This window comes from Panulirus ornatus, chromosome 37, assembly GCF_036320965.1.
Source record: "Panulirus ornatus isolate Po-2019 chromosome 37, ASM3632096v1, whole genome shotgun sequence".
Taxonomy (NCBI): Eukaryota; Metazoa; Arthropoda; class Malacostraca; order Decapoda; family Palinuridae; genus Panulirus; species Panulirus ornatus.
In genome coordinates this window covers 5,953,146-5,971,832 of record NC_092260.1, presented here as the reverse complement: position 1 = coordinate 5,971,832, position 18,687 = coordinate 5,953,146, and the positions used below count along the sequence as shown (strand labels likewise).

General features: G+C 38.9%; 1 protein-coding gene across 3 annotated transcripts in view; it reads left to right on the top strand.

Annotated features, from left to right (window-relative positions):
• Positions 1–18,184, top strand: part of tws (protein phosphatase 2 regulatory subunit tws) — a 284,859-nt gene extending 266,675 nt beyond the window's left edge. For 2 of the 3 annotated variants that reach the window (XM_071683743.1, XM_071683741.1), the window contains one exon: positions 16,971–18,184. The gene's annotated coding sequence lies outside the window, so the exon portion shown is untranslated. Of the gene's footprint in view, positions 1–3,649; positions 3,729–16,970 lie in introns of all 3 variants that reach the window. The other variant, XR_011715348.1, reaches the window with a different exon arrangement.
• The last annotated feature ends 503 nt before the right edge of the window (positions 18,185–18,687 follow it).

The following is an 18,687-nucleotide window of genomic DNA, read 5'->3' as shown; positions in this document are numbered from 1 at the left end:
ATCGAGTAAGTAATGAAAGGGTAAGAGATATGTGGTAATAAAAAGAGTGTGGTTGAGAGAGCAGAATAGGGTGTATTGAAATGGATAGGTCACATGAAGAGAATGAGTGAGGAAAGATTGACAAAGAGGATATATGTGTCAGAGGTGGAGGGAATGAGGAGAAGTGGGAGACCAAATTGGAGGTGGAAAGATGGAGTGAAAAAGATTTTGAGCCATCAGGGCCTTAACATATAGAAGGGTGAAAGGCGTGCAAGGAATAGAGTGAATTGGAATGATGTGGGATACCGGGGTCGATGTGCTGTCAATGGATTGAACCAGGACATGTTTGGGAAAAACCATGGAAAGTTTTGTGAGGCCTGGATGTGGATCAGAAGCTGTGGTTTTGGTGCATTACACATGACAGCTAAAGACTGAGTGTGAACAAATGTGGCCATTTATCATCTTTTCCTGGCGCTACTTCGCTAATGCAGGGGATGGCGATGGTGTTTCCTGTGGGTACGTGTGGCACTGGAAATGGATAAAGGCACACAAGTATGAATACCTTAAACCCTCGATTTAACGGACCAACGTGGGAAAGGGGTGTCCATTAGTGTCGAGAGTCCGTTAAATCGAATGTAACCCATTTCTGTGCCATACTTCAGTTCATGCGCTTTCTTTTAACTCCTCTATCACTGTAGGGCTTAATGTGTGGTGCAGTAGTTGGGCGGCGGGCACCAGCAGCGTGGGAATGCTCACCGGGCAGTTGGAGGCAGGAGTCAGACTAAGGTGGAGGTGATGCCACCCGTCTCCTGTGAAAGAATACTTCTTTATGATAAAGTGAGGATAGACTACCTGCTTTCATTGCACCTCTTACAATCACTTGATGCCATTTTGAGTTGTGAGGATTGCAGAATTATTTGATAAGTAAGGTCAGTTCTGAAATAACAGAAATAATCTGCATACAACCTGACCACACAATAGCTTGAGGCAAGCTAAGACTGAAACAAAGCAAGTTTACCCCACTGTACGAAAAACAAGCGCAATATAAAATGCGCATGTTGCGGTGTTTGACTTTTTTGAATTTACTGTATTATTTTTTGTGTTTAATGTGAAATCCGTTATATTGGGGATAAGTAGGAAGTATTTCTCCCCTATCCCCAGTAAATGTACATAAGAGCAAGGTTATAAGGTTCAGCAGGGTTCAGGGACAAGTTAATTGTGACTTGAATTTGAACGGAAAGAAATTGGAGGAATTAAAGTGTTATAGATTTATAGATATCTGGGAGTAGACTTAGCAGTGAATGGAAATATGAAAGTGGAAGTGAGTCGTGGTGGTAGAGGGGCGAAGGTTCTTGGAGCGATGAAGAATGTGTGGAAGGAGAGAACGTTATCTGGGAGAGCAAAATGGTTATGTTTGAAGGAAAAGTAGTTCCAACAATGTTATATGGTTGTGAGGTGTGGGCTATAGATAGGGTGGATGTGTTGGAAATGAGATGTTTGAAGACAATATATGGTGTGAGGTGGTTTGATCGAGTAAGTAATGAAAGGGTAAGAGAGATGTGTAGTAATAAAAAGAGTGTGGCTGAGAGAGCAGAAGAGGGTATATTGAAATGGTTTAGTCACATAGCAAGAATGAGTGAGGAAAGATTGACAAAGAGGATGTGTATGTCAGAGGTGGAGAGAAGAAGGAGAAGCAGGAAACCAAAGTGGAGGTGGAAGGATGGAGTGAAAAAGATTTTGAGTGATCGGGGCCTGAACATGCAGGAGGGTGAAAGGCGTGCAAGCAGTAGAGTGAATTGGAACATTATGGTATACTGGATTCAATGTGCCTTCAGTGGACTGAACCAGGGCATGTGAAACATTTGGGGTAAACCATGGAAATGTCTATTAGGTGTGGATGTGCATAGGGAGCTGTGGTTTGATGCATTACATGTGCCTTTACCCTCTCAGTCATTACCCTTCCATATAACTTCCCAGGAATACTCAACGAACTTATGCCTCTGTAATTTGAACACTCACCTTTATTCCCTTTATCTTTGTACAGTGGCACTATGCATGCATTCTGCCAATCCTCAGGCACATCACCATGAACCATACATACATTGAATATCCTTACCAACCAGTCTCCAACAACAGTCACCCCCTTTTTTGATAAGTTCCAATGCAATACCATCCGAACCCGTTGTCTTGCCAGCTTTCACTACCTCTTCTCTGTTTGCCTAATCATTCTCCCTGACCCTTTCACTTCCCACACCAGCTCGACCAAAACACCCCACATCCCCCATTCCATCATCAAACACAATCAACAAACCTTCAAAATACTCACTCTGTCTCCTTCTCACTTCACCAATGCCTATGTTCACTTCCCCTTTCACCCCCTTCACCAATGTTCCTATTTATTCTCTTGTCTTTCACACATTATTTACTTCCTTTAAAAACATCTCTTTATTCCCCCTAATGTTTGATTATACTCTCTCACCCCAACTCTCATTTGCCCTCTTTTTCAACTGCTGCACCTTCGTCTTGCCCTCCTACCGCTTAATTCTATGCATCTTCCACTCATTTGCACTCCTTCCTTGTAAGTACCGCCCAATTTACTCTCTTTTTGTCCTTCGCTAAGAACTTTAAATCTTCATCCCATTGCTCACTATTTCAAATCTACCCACATCCCACCTTTTGCATGCCACATGCATCTCTTGCATATGCCGTCACTGCTTTCGTATGTGCCTCCCATTTCTCATCCACTTCCCTCGCTTCATGTTCTCTCACCTTTTGCCATTCCACACTCAGTCTCTCCTGGTACTTCTCCACATAAGTCTTCTTTCCAAGCTTACTTACTCTCACCACTCTCTTCTCCCCAACATTTTTTCCTCTTTTTCTAAAACCTCTATTCATCTTCACCTTCACCTCCACTAAGTAGTGATCAGACATCCTACCTGCTGCCCCTCTCAGCACATTTATATCCAGAAGCCTCTCTTTCGTGCCTGTTGATTAATATGTGATCTAATAATGCCCTTTGACCATCACTCCTACTCACATATATATACTTATGTATATCTCTTTTTAAACCAGGTATTCCCAATCACCAGTCCTTTTTCAGTACACAAATCCACAAGCTCTCATGCATCTAAGCTGCTGTCACACTAACTCAGCTGCTCCCAAAACACTTGCCTCTCATGATCTTTCTTATGACCAGTTGCATAAGCACCAGTAAGCACCCATTTCTTGCCGTCCACTTTCAGTTTTACCCATATCAATCTCGAATTAACCTCCTTACTCACTATCACAGACTCACACAACTGCTTCAGGAGTAGTGTTACTCCTTTCTTAGCTCTTGTCCTCTCACCAACTTTACTCCCAAGACTTTCCCAAACCACTCTTACTCTTCCCCTTTACCCCTGAGCTTGGTTTCACTCAGAGCCAGAACATCCAGGTTCCTTTCCTCAAACATACTACCTGTCTCTCCTTTTTTCTCATCTTGGTTACATCCACACACATTTAGACACCTCAATCTGAGCCTTCCAGGAGGAGGAGCTCTCCCTGGAAGCGCCAGGCTCATGTTTCATCTTTTAGAAATTAGAATACAAGAAGGGAATGGTTCCAGCCACGTTTAGTTGCATTATACAACCTGCAGGAATACGGAAGTAGAAATCTTTCTTGTCTTCCTCAGGAATACAAGAATGGGAGTGTTTCCTGACCTCCGCTCCCGCCCCCATGAATCACCTTGTCCCACACGCAGGAATACGGAGGTACAAATCTTTTTCCACATACCTCAGCGATATATATATTTAGAATTGAAATGTAAATTTCTAAAAGGGGAAATGGAAGGAGTCATGCGGGGAGTGCTCATCCTCCTCAAAGGCTCTGATTCGGATGTCTAAATGTGTGTAGATGTAACCAAGATGAGAAAAAAGGAGAGATAGGTAGTATGTTTGAGGAAAGGAACCTGGATGTTTTGGCTCTGAGTGAAATGAAGCTCAACGATAAAGGGGAAGAGTGGTTTGGGAATGTTTTGGGAGTAAAGTCAGGGGTTGGAGAGAGGACTAGAGCAAAGGAAGGAATATAACTACTCCTGAAACAGGAGTGGTGGGAGTATGTGATAGAGTTTAAGAAAGTAACCTCTAGATTGATATGGGTAAAATTGAAAGTGGATGGAGAGAGATGAGTGATTATTGGTGCTTATATAAGCACCTGGTCATGAGAAGAAAGATTATGTGAGGCAAGTGTTTTAGGAGCAGCTGAGTGAGTGTATTAGCAGCTTTGATGCAAGAGACCAGGTTATAGTGATGGGTGATTTGAATGGGAAGGTGAGTGATGTGGCAGTTAAGGGTATGATTGGTGTAAATGGGGTGTCCAGTGTTGTAAATGGAAATGGTGAAGAGCTTGTGGATTTGTGTGCTGAAAAAGGACTGGTGATTGGGAATACCTGGTTTGAAAAGAGATATGCATAAATATATGTGTTTGAGTTGGAGAAATAGCCAGTAGGTGTTATTCAATTACGTGTTAATTTATAGGTGTGTGAAAGAGAGACTTTTGGATGTTAATGTGCTGAGAGGTGCAACTGGAGGGATGTCTGATCATTATCTTGTGGAGGCGAAGGTGAAGATTTGTAGAGGTTTTCAGAAAAGAAGAGAGAATGTTGGGGAGAAGAGAGTGGTGAGAGTAAGTGAGCTTGGGAAGGAGACTTGTGTGAGGAAGTACCAGGAGAGATTGAGTGTAGAATGGCAAAAGGTGAGAGCAAATGACATAAGGGGAGTGGGGGAGGAATGGGATGTATTTAGGGAAGCAGTGATGGCTTTCGCAAAGGATGCATGTGGCATGAGAAAGGTGGGAGGTGGGCAGATTAGACAGGGTAGTGAGTAGTGGGATGAAGAAGTTGATTGTTAGTGAAAGAGTAGAGGCGTTTGGACAATTTTTGCAGGGATGTAATGCAGATGTATAAAAGAAAGAGGCTGGAGGTCAAGGGAAAGGCACAAGAGGTGAAAATGAGTGCAAATGAGTGTTTGGGTGAAAGAGTATCATTAAATTTTGAAGAGAATAAAAAGATGTTTTGGAAGGAGGTAAATAAAGTGCCTAAGACAAGAGAACAAATGGGAACATCGGCGAAGGGGGCAAATTGGGAGATAATAACAAGTAGTATTGAAGTGAGAGGGAGATAGAATGAGCATTTTAAAGGTTTGTTGAATGTGTTTGATAGAGTGTTAGATATAGGGCGTTTTGGTCGAGGTGCTGTGCGAAGTGAGAGGATCAGAGAGAATGGTTTGGTAAATGGAGAAGAAATAGTGAAAGCTTTGCTGAAGATTAAAGCTGGCAAGGCAACGGGTTTGAATGGTATTGCAGTGGAATTTATTAGAAAAGGGGATGACTGTGTTGTTGACTGGTTGGTGAGGATATTCAATGTATGTATGGATCGTGGTGAAGTGCCTGATGATTAGCAGAATGCATGCATAGTGCCATTGTACAAAGGCAAAGGGGATAAAGGTGAGTGTTGAAATGTTCTAATTTCATAGGTGTAAGTTTGTTGAGTATTCCTGGGAAATTATATGGGATGGTATTGATTGAGAGGGTGAAGGCATGTACAGAGCATCAGATGGGGGAAGAGCAGTGTGGTTTCAGAAGTGGTAGAGGATGTGTCGATCAGGTGTTTGCTTTGAAGAATTTATGTGAGAAATACTTAGAAAAACAAATGGATTTGTATGTAGCATTTATGTATCTGGAGAAGGCATATGACAGTTAATAGAGACGTTCTGTGGAAGGTATTGAGAGTATATGATGTGGGAGGTAAGTTGCTAGAAGCAGTGAAAAGTTTTTATCAAGGATGTAAGGCATTTGTACGAGTAGGAAGAGAGGAAAGTGATTGATTCCCAGTAAATGTTGGTTTGCGCCAGGGGTGCAGGGATGTCTCCGTGGTTGTTTAATTTGTTTATGGATGGGGTTGTTAGGGAGGTGAATGCAAGAGTTTTGAAGAACGGGGCAAGTATGCAGTCTGTTGTGGATGAGAGGGCTTGGGAAGTGAGTCAGTTGTTTGCTGATGATACAGTGCTGGTGGTTGATTCATGTGAGAAACTGCAGAAGTTGGTGACTGAGTTTGGTAAAGTGTGTGAAAAGAAGAAAGCTGAGATTAAATGTGAATAAGAGCAAGGTTATTAGGTTCAGTAGGGTGGAGGGACAAGCCAATTGGGAGGTAAGTTTGAATGGAGAAAAACTGGAGGAAGTGAAGTGTTTTAGATATCTGGGAGTGGATATAGCAGCAGATGGAACCGTGGAAGTGAGTCACAGGGTGTGGGAGGGGGCGAAGGTTCTGGGAGCGATGAAGAATGTGTGGAAGGCGAGAACGTTATATCTGAGATCAAAAATGGGTGTTTGAAGGAATAGTGGTTCCAACAGTGAGCGATCGGGGCCTGAACATACAGGAGGGTGAAAGGCGTGCAACGAATATTGTGAATTGGAACAATGTGGTATAATGGGGTCGACATGCTGTCAATGGATTGAACCAGGGCATGTGAAGCGTCTGGGGTAAACCATGGAAAGTTTTGTGGGGCCTGGTTGTGGAAAGGGATCTGTGGTTTCGGTGCATTGTACATGACAGCTAGAGACTGAGTGTGAACGAATGTGGCCTTTGTTGTCTATTCCTAGCGCTACCTCGCATGCGTGTGGGGGGTTGTCATTTCATGTGTGGCAGGGTGGCGATGGGAATGAATGAAGGCAGCAAGTATGAATATGTACATGTGTATATATGTATATGTCTGTGTATGTATATATATGTATACGTTGAAATGTATGGGTACGTATATGTGCGTGTGTGGACATGTATGTATATGCATGTGTATGTGGATGGGTTGAGCCTTTCTTTTGTCTGTTTCCTTGCACTACCTCGCTAACGCGGGAAACAGTGACAAAGTATAATAATAAGAAAATATGATATAATTATTCATGATTCGTCATTTCTTGTATTAGTGAGGTAGCATTAATAAGAGAGGACTGAGCCTAAGAGGGAATATCCTCACTTGGTCCACTTCTCTGTTCCTTCTTTTGGAAAATTAAAAATGGGAGGAGAGGATTTCCAGCCCTCCGGTCCCTCCCCTTTTTGTAGCCTTCTATGACATGCAGGGAATACGTAGGAAGTATTCTTTCTCTTTCGTCAGTCCTGAGGCACTTGACCATGATCCATACATACATTGAATATCCTTACCAACCAGTCAACAACACAGTCACCCCCTTTTTATTAAATTCCACTGCAATACCATCCACACCCGCCGTCTTGCCGGCTTTCATCTTCTGCAAAGCTTTTACTACCTCTTATCTGTTTACCAAATCATTCTCCCAAACCCTCTCACTTCGCACACCTCCTCGACCAAAACACCTTTTATCTGCCACTCTGACATCAACCACATTCAACAAACCTTCATATACTCACTCCATCTCCTCCTCACTTCATCACTATTTGCTGTCACCTTCCCATTAGCCCCCTTCACCGATATTCCCATTTATTCTCTAGTCTTATGTACTTTATTTACTTCCTTCCAAAACATCTTTTTATCCTCCCTATAATTTAATGATATTCTCTTGCCCCAACTCTCATTTGCCCTCTTTTTCACCTTAAATGGCCCCTGTCGTAAGACCTATGTGACTTAAGACCATCCTTACATGCAACTGGAAGAAACATGAATTAAGAAATATATGTAAATATACAATTTACACCTTGTCGTATGTGCAGCAGTGGTGTGTTAGTATGATAGTTAATGTGAGATGATCTCAGCAGTGTGTACATGGTAGCATACATGTCAATTTTGGTTCTGTTAATATTCAGTAAGCATGGTTTATCATGCTGCATTATACCACAGATGATGACGAGTGAGAGAAAACCATGACATATTCATAGATGTGGCAAGAACACAAGGAAGATGGTCAGTTTGATGGAGGTTATCACCAAATATGGAGGAGCAGATATGATTATGTACACTTGTCTCATTCCACGACACTCACCTACACAATTGTAAATATCAACATACATGAAGAAGTGAAGTTTTGAGCAAGAGTGAAGTGATGTTTGAGTAGTGAGTATGGTCTGTGATTGGTTTGTGGCTGATGTTTGAGTAGTGAGTATGGTATGTGGTTGGTTTGCGACTGATGTTTGAGTAGCTCATGTGTTTGTGTGTGATGTTAATAGATAGTATGTTGTCTCTAGTTAACATGTTTGTTAATCATCATTAGTTGTCGTTCTTGTGATAATCTACTATACAACTTTGGTCTTAACATAAACAACCCAAATGACAAACATGATAATTCATAACAATAATATACTGTACATGATAATTCATAACAGTAGTTATATAACATGATAATTCATAACAATAGTTGTATAACGTGATAATTCATAACAATAGTCATATTACATGATAATTCATAACAATAGTTGTATAACATGATAATTCATAACTTTAATTGTATAACATGGTAATTCATAATAGTTGCAATGTTATACTTTGTCGCTGTCTCCTGCGTTAGTGAGGTAGCGCAAGGAAACAGACAAATGAATGGCCCAACCCACTCACATATACATGTATATACATACACATCCACACATGCAAATATACATACCTATACATTTTAATGTATACATACATATATACACAGACATATACATATCCATGTACATATTCATACTTGTTGCCATCATCCATTCAAATCACCACCCCGCAACACATGAATATCCACCCCTCCTCTGAGAGATACCACTAGGAAAAGACAACAAAGGTCACATTCCTTCACACTCAGCCTCTAGCTGCCATGTATAATGCACCGAAACCACAGCTCCCTTTCCACATCCAGGCCCCACAAAACTTTTTATGGTTTACCCCAGACGCTTCACATGCCCTGGTTCAATCCATTGACAGTACGTCGACCCTGGTATACCATATCATTCCAATTCACTGTATTCCTTGTAAGCCTTTCACCCTCATGCATGTTCAGGCCCCACTCGCTCAAAATCTTTTTCACTCCATCTTTTCACCTCCGATTTGGTTTCCCACTTCTCATTCCCTCCACTTCTGACACATATATCCTCTTTGTCAATATTTCCTCACTCATTCTCTCCATGTGATCAAACCATTTCAGTACACTCTCTTCTGCTTTTTCAACCACGCTCTTTTTATTACCACACATCTCTCTTACCCTTACGTTACTTACTCATCAAACTACCTCACACCACATATTGTCCTCAAACATCTCATTTCGAACACATCCACCCTCCTCCGCACTACTCTATCTATAGCCCACACCTCGCAACCATATAACATTGTTGGAACCACTATTCCTTCAAACATACCCATTTTTGCTCTCTGAGAATATGTTCTCTCCTTCCACACATTTTTCAACGCTCCCAGAACTTTCACCCCATCCCCCACCTGTGATTCAGTTCCAGTTCCATAGTTCCATCCGCTGCCAAATCCACTCCCAGATATCTAAAACACTTCACTTCCTCCAGTTTTTCTCCATTCAAACATTCAAACTTACCTCCCAATTGACTTGACCCTCAACCCTACTGTACCTAATAACCTTGCTCTTATTCACATTTACTCTCAGCTTTCTTCTTTCACACACTTTACCAAACTCAGTCACCAGCTTCTGCAGTTTCTCGCCCGAATCAGCCACCAGCGCTGTATCATCAGCGAACAACAACTGACTCACTTCCCAATCTCTCTCATCCACAACAGACTCTATACTTGCCCCTCTCTTCAGAACTCTTGCATTCACCTCCCTAACAACCCCATCCATAAACAAATTAAACAACCATGGAGACATCATGCATCCCTGCCGTAGACTGACATTCACTGGGAACCAATCACTTTCCTCTCTTCCTACACGTACACATGCCTTACAGCCTTGATAAAAACTTTTCACTGCTTCTAACAACTTACCTCCCACAACAATAGCTATATAACATGGTATTTGATAACAATAGTTGAATAGCATGATAATTTATAACAATAGTTGTATAGCATGATAATTCATAACAATAGTTGTATAACATGATAATTCATAACAATAGTTGTATAGCATGATAATTCATAACAGTAGTTGTATAACATGATAGTTCATAACAATAGTTGTATAGCATGATAATTCATAACAATAGTTGTATAACATGATAATTCATGACAATAGTTGTATAACATGATAATTCATAATGAGTTGTATAACATGATAATTCATAAGTTGTATGATATGATAATTCATAATACTTGTATAACAGTAATTCATAAGAGTTGTATAACATGATAATTCATAATAGTTGTATGACATGATAATTCATAACATTAGTTGTATAACATGATTCAAAACAATAGTTTGTATAACATGATAATTCATAATAGTTGTATAACATGATAATTCGTAACTAGTTGTGTAACATGATAATTCATAATGGTTGTATAACATACTTCACAACAATAGTTGTATAACATGATAATTCAGACCAATAGTTGTATAACGATATTTCATAACAGTTGTATAACATGATGATTTAGTTTGTATAACATGATAATTCATAGTAATTGGATAACATAATTCATAACAATAGTTGTATAACATAATCATTCATAACATTAATTGTGTAAATGATAATTCATAACTAGTTGTATAACATGGTAATTCATAAGTTTTTATGACATGATAATTCATAACAATATTAGTTGTTTTTTATTTTATATATGATCTATTATACTTTGTCGCTGTCTCCCGCATTAGCAAGGTAGCGCAAAGAAACTGACGAAAGAATGGCCCAACCCACCCACATACACATGTATATACATACATGTCCACACACGCACATATACATACCTATACATCTCAACGTATACATGTATATATACACACACAAACATATACATATATACACATGTACATAATTCATACTGTCTGCCCTTATTCATTCCCATCCCACCACACATGAAAATGAAAACCCCCTCCCTCCGCATGTGCGCAAGGTAGCGCTAAGAAGAGATGACAAAGGCCACATTCGTTCAAACTCAATCTCTAGCTGTCATGTATAATGCACCGAAACCACAGCTCCCTTTCCACATCCAGGCCCCACAAAACTTTCCATGGTTTACCCCAGATGCTTCACATGCCCTACTTCAATCCATTGACAGCACATCGACCCCGGTATACCACATCGTTTCAGTTCACTCTATTCCTTGCACACCTTTCACCCTCCTGCATGTTCAGGCCCCGATCACTCAAAATCCTTTTCACTCCATCTTTCCACCTCCAATTTGGTCTCCCACTTCTCCTTCTTCCCTCCACCTCTGACACATATATCCTCTTTGTCGATCTTTCCTCACTCATTCTCTCCATGTGACCAGACCATTTCAAAACACCCTCTTCTGCTCTCTCAACCACACTCTTTTTATTACCACACGTCTCTCTTACCCTTTCATTACTTACTCGATCAAACCACCTCACACCACATATTATCCTCAGACATCTCATTTCCAGCACATCCACCCTCCTCCGCACAACTCTATCTATAGCCCATGCCTCGCAACCATATAACTTTGTTGGAAATACTATTCCTTCAAACATACTCATTTTTGCTTTCCAAGGTAACGTTCTCGACTTCCACACATTTTTCAACGCTACCAGAACTTTTGCCCCCCTCCCCCACCTATGATTCACTTCCGTTTCCATGGTTCCATCCATTGCCAAATCCACTCCCAGATATCTAAAACACTTCACTTCCACCAGTTTTTCTCCATTCAAACTTACCTCCCAATTGACTTGTCCCTCAACCCTATTCTACCTAATAACCTTGCTCTTATTCACATTTACTCTCGGCTTTCTTCTTTCACACACTTTACCAAACTCAGTCACCAGCTTCTGCAGTTTCTCCCCCGAATCAGCCACCAGCGCTGTATCATCAGCGAACAACAACTGACTCACTTCCCAATCTCTTTCATCCACAACAGACTGCACACTTGCCCCTCTTTCCAAAACTCCTGCATTCACCTCCCTAACAACCCCATTCATAAACAAATTAAACAACCATGGAGACATCACACACCCCTGCCACAAACTAACATTCACTTAGAACCAATCACTTTCCTTTCTCCCTACACGTACATATGCCTTACATCCTCGATAAAAACTTTTCACTGCTTCTAACAACTTGCCTCCCACACCATATATTCTTAATACCTTCCACAGAGCATCTCTATCAACTCTATCATATGCCTTCTCCAGATCCATAAATGCCACATACAAATCCATTTGCTTTTCTAAGTATATCTCACATACATTCTTCAAAGCAAACACCTGATCCACACATCCTCTACCACTTCTGAAGCCACACTGCTCTTCCCCAATCTGATGCTCTGTACATGCCTTTACCCTCTCAATCAATACCCTCCCATATAATTTACCAGGAATACTCATCAAACTTATACCTCTGTAATTTGAGCACTCACCTTTGTCCCCTTTGCCTTTGTACAATGGCACTATGCAAGCATTCCGCCAATCCTCAGGCACCTCACCATGAGTCATACATACATTAAATAACCTTACCAACTAGTCAACAATACAGTAACCCCCCTTTTTTAAAAAATACCACTGCAATACCATCCAAACCCGCTGCCTTGTAGAAAATGATAATTCATAACATTTCATAACAATTGTTGTATAACATATAATATTTGTATGACATAATTCATAACAGTAGTTGCATAAAATGATAATTCATAACAATAGTTGTATAACATGATAATTCATAACAATAGTCGTATAACATAATAATTCATAACAATAGTTATATAACATAATTCATAATAGTTTGTATAACATGATTCATAACGATAGTTTTATAACATGATAATTCATAACAATAGTCGTATAACATGATAATTCATAACAATAGTCATATAACATAATTCATAAGTTTGTATAACATGATAATTCATAATATTTGTGTAACATGATAATTCATAACAATAGATAGTTTAACGATAATTCATAACAATAGTTGTGTAACATAATAATTCATAACAGTTGTATAACAGAATAATTCATAATTGTATAACATGATAATTCATAACAATAGTTGTATAACATGATAATTCATAACAATAGTTGTATAACATGATAATTCATTACTAGTTGTATAACAATTCATAGCAATAGTTGTATAACAGGATAATTCATTACTAGTTGTATAACAGTTCATAGCAATGGGTGTATAAAATGATAATTCATAACAAAAGATGTATAACATAATTCATGACAATAGTTTGTATAACATGATAATTCATAATAGGTGTATAACATGATAATTCATAATAGTTGTATAACATGATAATTCATAACAATAGTTGTATAACATGATAATTCATAACAATAGTTGTAAAACATAATAATTCATAATGGTTGTATGACATATTTCATAACAATAGTTGTATAACAATGATTCATAACAATAGCTGTATAACGATAATTCATAACAGTTCTATAACATGATAGTTCATAACTAGTTGTAATGATATGATAATTCATAACATTAGTTTGTATAACGTGATAATTCATAACTATAGTTGTATAACATGATAATTCATAACCTTTTTCTTTCATACTATTCGCCATTTCCCGCATTAGTGAGGTAGCGTTAAGAACAGAGGACTTGGCCTTTGAGGGAATATCCTCACGTGGCCCCCTTGTCTGTTCCTTCTTTTGGAAAATTGAAAGAATGTGAGAGAGGAGGATTTCCAACCCCCTGCTCCCTCCCCTTTTAGTCACCTTCTATGACATGCAGGGAATACGTGGGAAGTATTCTTTCTCCCCTATCCCCAGGGATAATTCATAATAATAGTTGTATAACATAATTCATAACATTAGTTGTATAACATGATTCATGTTTATTATTTATTTATTAGTTATTATACTTTGTCGCTGTCTCCTGCGTTAGCGAGGTAGTGCAAGGAAACAGACGAAAGTATGGCCCAACCCACCCACATACACATGTATACACATATACGTCCACATACGCACATATACATACCTACACATCTCAATGTATACATATATAGATACACATGCAGACATATACATATATACACATGTACATAATTCATACTGTCTGCCCTTATTCATTCCCATCACCACCCTGCCACACATGAATAACAACCCCCCCTTCCTCTGCATGTGTGCTAGGAAAGACAACAAAGGTCACATTTGTTCACATTCAGTCTCTAGTTGTCATGTATAATGCACTGAAACCACAGCTCCCTTTCCACATCCAGGCCCCACAAAACTTTCCATGGTTTACCCCAGACGTTTCACATGCCCTGGTTCAATCCATTGACAGCACGTTGTCCCCGGTATACCACATCGTTCCAATTCACTCTATTTCTTGCACGCCTTTCACCCTCCTGCATGTTCAGGCCCCAGTCACTCAAAGTCTTTTTCACTCCATCTTTCCGCCTCCAATTTGGCCTCCCACTTCTCCTCGTTCCCTCCACCTCTGACACATATATCCTCTTGGTCAATCTTTCCTCACTCATTCTCTCCATGTGACCAAACCATTTCAAAACACCCTCTTCTGCTGTCTCAACCACACTTTTTTTTTTATTACCACACATCTCTCTTACCCTTTCATTACTTACTCGATCAAACCACCTCACACCTCATATTGTCCTCAAACATCTCATTTCCAGCACATCCACCCTCCTCCACACAACTCTATCTATAGCCCATGCCTCGCAACCATATAACATTGTTGGAACCACTATTCCTTCAAACATACCCCTTTTTGCTTTCCAAGATAACGTTCTCGACTTTCAAACATTCTTCAGCGCTCCTAGAATTTTCGCCCCCTGCCCCACCTTATGATTCACTTTCACTTCATTGGTTCCATCCATTGCCAAATCCACTCCCAGATATCTAAAACACTTCTTCCTCCAGTTTTTCTCCATTCCAACTTACCTCCCAATTGACTTGTCACTCAACCCTACTGTACCTAATAACCTTGCTCTTATTCACATTTACTCCAGCTTTCTTCTTTCACAGACTTTACCAAACTCAGTCACCAGCTTCTGCGGTTTCTCACACGAATCAGCCACTAGCACTGTATCATCAGCGAACAACAACTGACTCACTTCCCAAGCTCTCTCATCCACAACAGACTGTATACTTGCCCCTCTTTCCAAAACTCTTACACTCACCTCCCTAACAACCCCATCCATAAACAAATTGAACAACCATGGAGACATCGCACACCCCTGCCGCAAACCAACATTCACTAAGAACCAATCACTTTCCTCTCTTCCTACATGTACACATGCCTTACATCCTTTATAAAAACTTTTCACTGCTTCTACCAACTTGCCTCCCACACCATATGTTCTTAATACCTCACAGAGCATTTCTATCAACTCTATCATATGCCTTCTCCAGATCCATAAATGCTACATACAAATCCATTTGCTTTTCTAAGTATTTCTCGCATACATTCTTCAAAGCAAACACCTGATTCACACATCCTCTACCACTTCTGAAACCACACTGCTCTTCTCCAATTTGATGCTCTGTACATGCCTTCACCCTCTTAATCAATACCCTCCTATATAATTTACCAGGAATACTCATCAAACTTATACCTCTGTAATTTAAGCACTCACCATTGTCCCCTTTGCCTTTGTACAGTGGCACTATGCAAGCATTCCGCCAATCTTCAGGCACCTCACCATGAGTCATACATACATTAAATAACTTTACCAACCAGTCAACAATACAGTCACCCTCTTTTTTAATAAATTCCACTGCAATACCATCCAAACCCACTGCCTTACCGGCTTTCATCTTCCGCAAAGCTTTTACTACCTCTTCTCTGTTTACCAAATCATTCATAACTTTTGTTATGAATTATCATGTTATACAACTATTGTTATGAATTATCATGTTATACAACTATTGTTATGAATTATCATGTTATACAACTGTCGTTACGAATTATCATGTTATACAACTATTGTTATGAATGATCATGTTATACAACTATTGTTATGAATTGTCATAACAATAGTTGTATAACATGATTATTCATAATAGTTGTATGACATAATTCATAACATTAGTTGTATAATATGACAATGCATAACAATAGTTGTATAACATGATAATTCATAACAATAGTTGTATAACATGATAATTCATAACAATAGTTATATAACTTAATTCATAACAATAGTTGTATAACATGATAATTCATAACAATAGTTGTATAACATGATAATTCATAACAGTTGTATAATATGACAATTCATAACAATAGTTGTATAATATGATAATTCATAACAGTGGTTGTATAACATGATAATTCATAACAATAGTTGTATTAAATGATAATTCATAACAATAGTTGTATAACATGATAATTCATAACATTAGTTATATAACTTAATTCATAACAATAGTTGTATAACATGATAATTCATAACAATAGTTGTATAACGTAATTCATAGCATTAGATGTATAACATAATTCGTAACATTAGTTTTGTGTTCATGAAGAATGTTTTAGCATCAGTAGTGTTCAGTACTGTTCATCTTGGGTGTTCTTCAGTTGAGCCACCATATGTAACTTGTTCAGCTCAGCTGTGTACATGATGCTTTGATTTTCCAAGATGTAAACAGTGGGTTGGTTACATCATGAGACATTTAAGTTTGTGATGATTATTATTTATATATTTAGATTTAACATAATTATCTCTGTTGTAATGGAGGAAACATTGTAATATCTTCATAGGATTTTGATATTACTGAAGAATCCTTCATTATTGTTATTATGAGTGGCTGACCTGATTATATAGGATTGTGTGTGTGTGGAAAGTTATGCTTGCTTCAAGTGGCTCATTACCAATATTTACACAAAATGAAAGAAATGAAGTATGTGTCCTTGACACCATCCAGATGAATGCAGTAATTAATATTTTTTTGTGTTCTAGGTCATGCAGTTGGATGTTTGGGCAGTGTTACATTGTGGTGGTGGTGTAGCAGAAGAGGTGACCATATTATATGGTGCCCTCTGCACCTCCTGCTGTATGTGCCATACATCTACTGCTTCAAGCCACACAATTCCTGCTGGCCACTATACATCGTGTGACCAACCAAGTCAACAATAATAATAATGATAATAATAATAGTGGTCCAATGTGCCCACTCACCAGTGCTGCCATCCCAAAGGACATGTCCAGCAGCCCCTCACAGCAGCTGACTTCTGGATAATATGATGTGATTTTGGGACAAACCAACCAAGAACATATGTGGGTGCCCGACCCTTGTGATCATTTATCTGTGTTCCACCCTCAGATCATCTGTTGACAAGCATTGATATTAGTTGCCTTCATTGGAGGCTATTACAAGATAAGAAGTATTGCATACTTGGTGAATCCAGTGATGATGAAAGGATAGGAGTTTGCCATGTTATTATCAATAGATTAGTCAGTGGCTTCAAATTTAAAACACACACACATGACTGCAGAGCCAAAATTACTTTATCTGATGCCTGGCTTTCTGATGAATGTGTCTTGTTGCCAAATTGAGCTGTGACCGGTAACAAACTGAAGGGAACGAGGTCATGACAGCACGAACTTGAGGGATGATATTATAGGGTTCAGTTGTTGACCTTTCTTAATCAAGCAAGATGTTGGTTGGGTTGAGAACTAACCTTAAGTTACAACACAAGGGTTCACTGCTGACTTGTCCTCTCCTGAGTAAGTAGCATGAATGTTTCACAGGATTTAAGTTGATGTGCTCATTGCTTTTACAAGACCACTTCCAGCTGCCAGATAACAACATGATTACCAATTTGAGCTTTAGTTGGTGCATTTCAGTAAGACCTGTTTTTTCCTAAACGATATCGAATTGAAAATGAAACTTAACTGAATATTCTCCAAGGTTCATGAAGGGTATTGTGACAAATATCTATTGTGTGGCACAGATGCCGCACAAATGTTTTCCCATTCATTCTCACCCCCCCCCCTCTCTCTCTCTCTCTCTCTCTCTCTCTCTCTCTCTCTCTTTCTTTTTTTTCTTTTTTACTTTTTTGAGATGCAGAGAAGTTTGTTGAAAAGGTAATTATTTCAAGTGTTTATTGTCTCAAAACTGCTGTATACTTTTTTAATTAGTTTAGTGTAATAAATTATATTTCAATAGGCAAGATGTGTTTTTTTGAAATCAATATTCAAAAACATCTATAACAATGGTATTTCCCTTTATTATCATTGTTCACAAGAGTATATATATATATATATATATATATATATATATATATATATATATATATATATATATATATATATATATTATATATAAATATATATATATATATATATATATATATATATATATATATATTCTTTCATACTATTTGCTATTTCCCGCATTAGTAAGGTAGCATTAAGAACAAAGGACTAGGCCTTTGAGGGAATATCCTAACCTGGCCCCCTTCTCTGTTTCCTCTTTTGAAAAATTAAAAAAAAAAAAGTTAGGGGAGGATTTCCACCCTCCCGCTCCCTCCCCTTTTAGTTACCCTCTACGACACGCAGGGAATACGTGGGAAGTATTCTTTCTCCCCTATCCTCAGGGATAGAGGTTTTCAGAAAAGAAGAGAGAATGTTGGGGTGAAAAGAGTGGTGAGAGTAAATGACCTTGGGAAGGAGA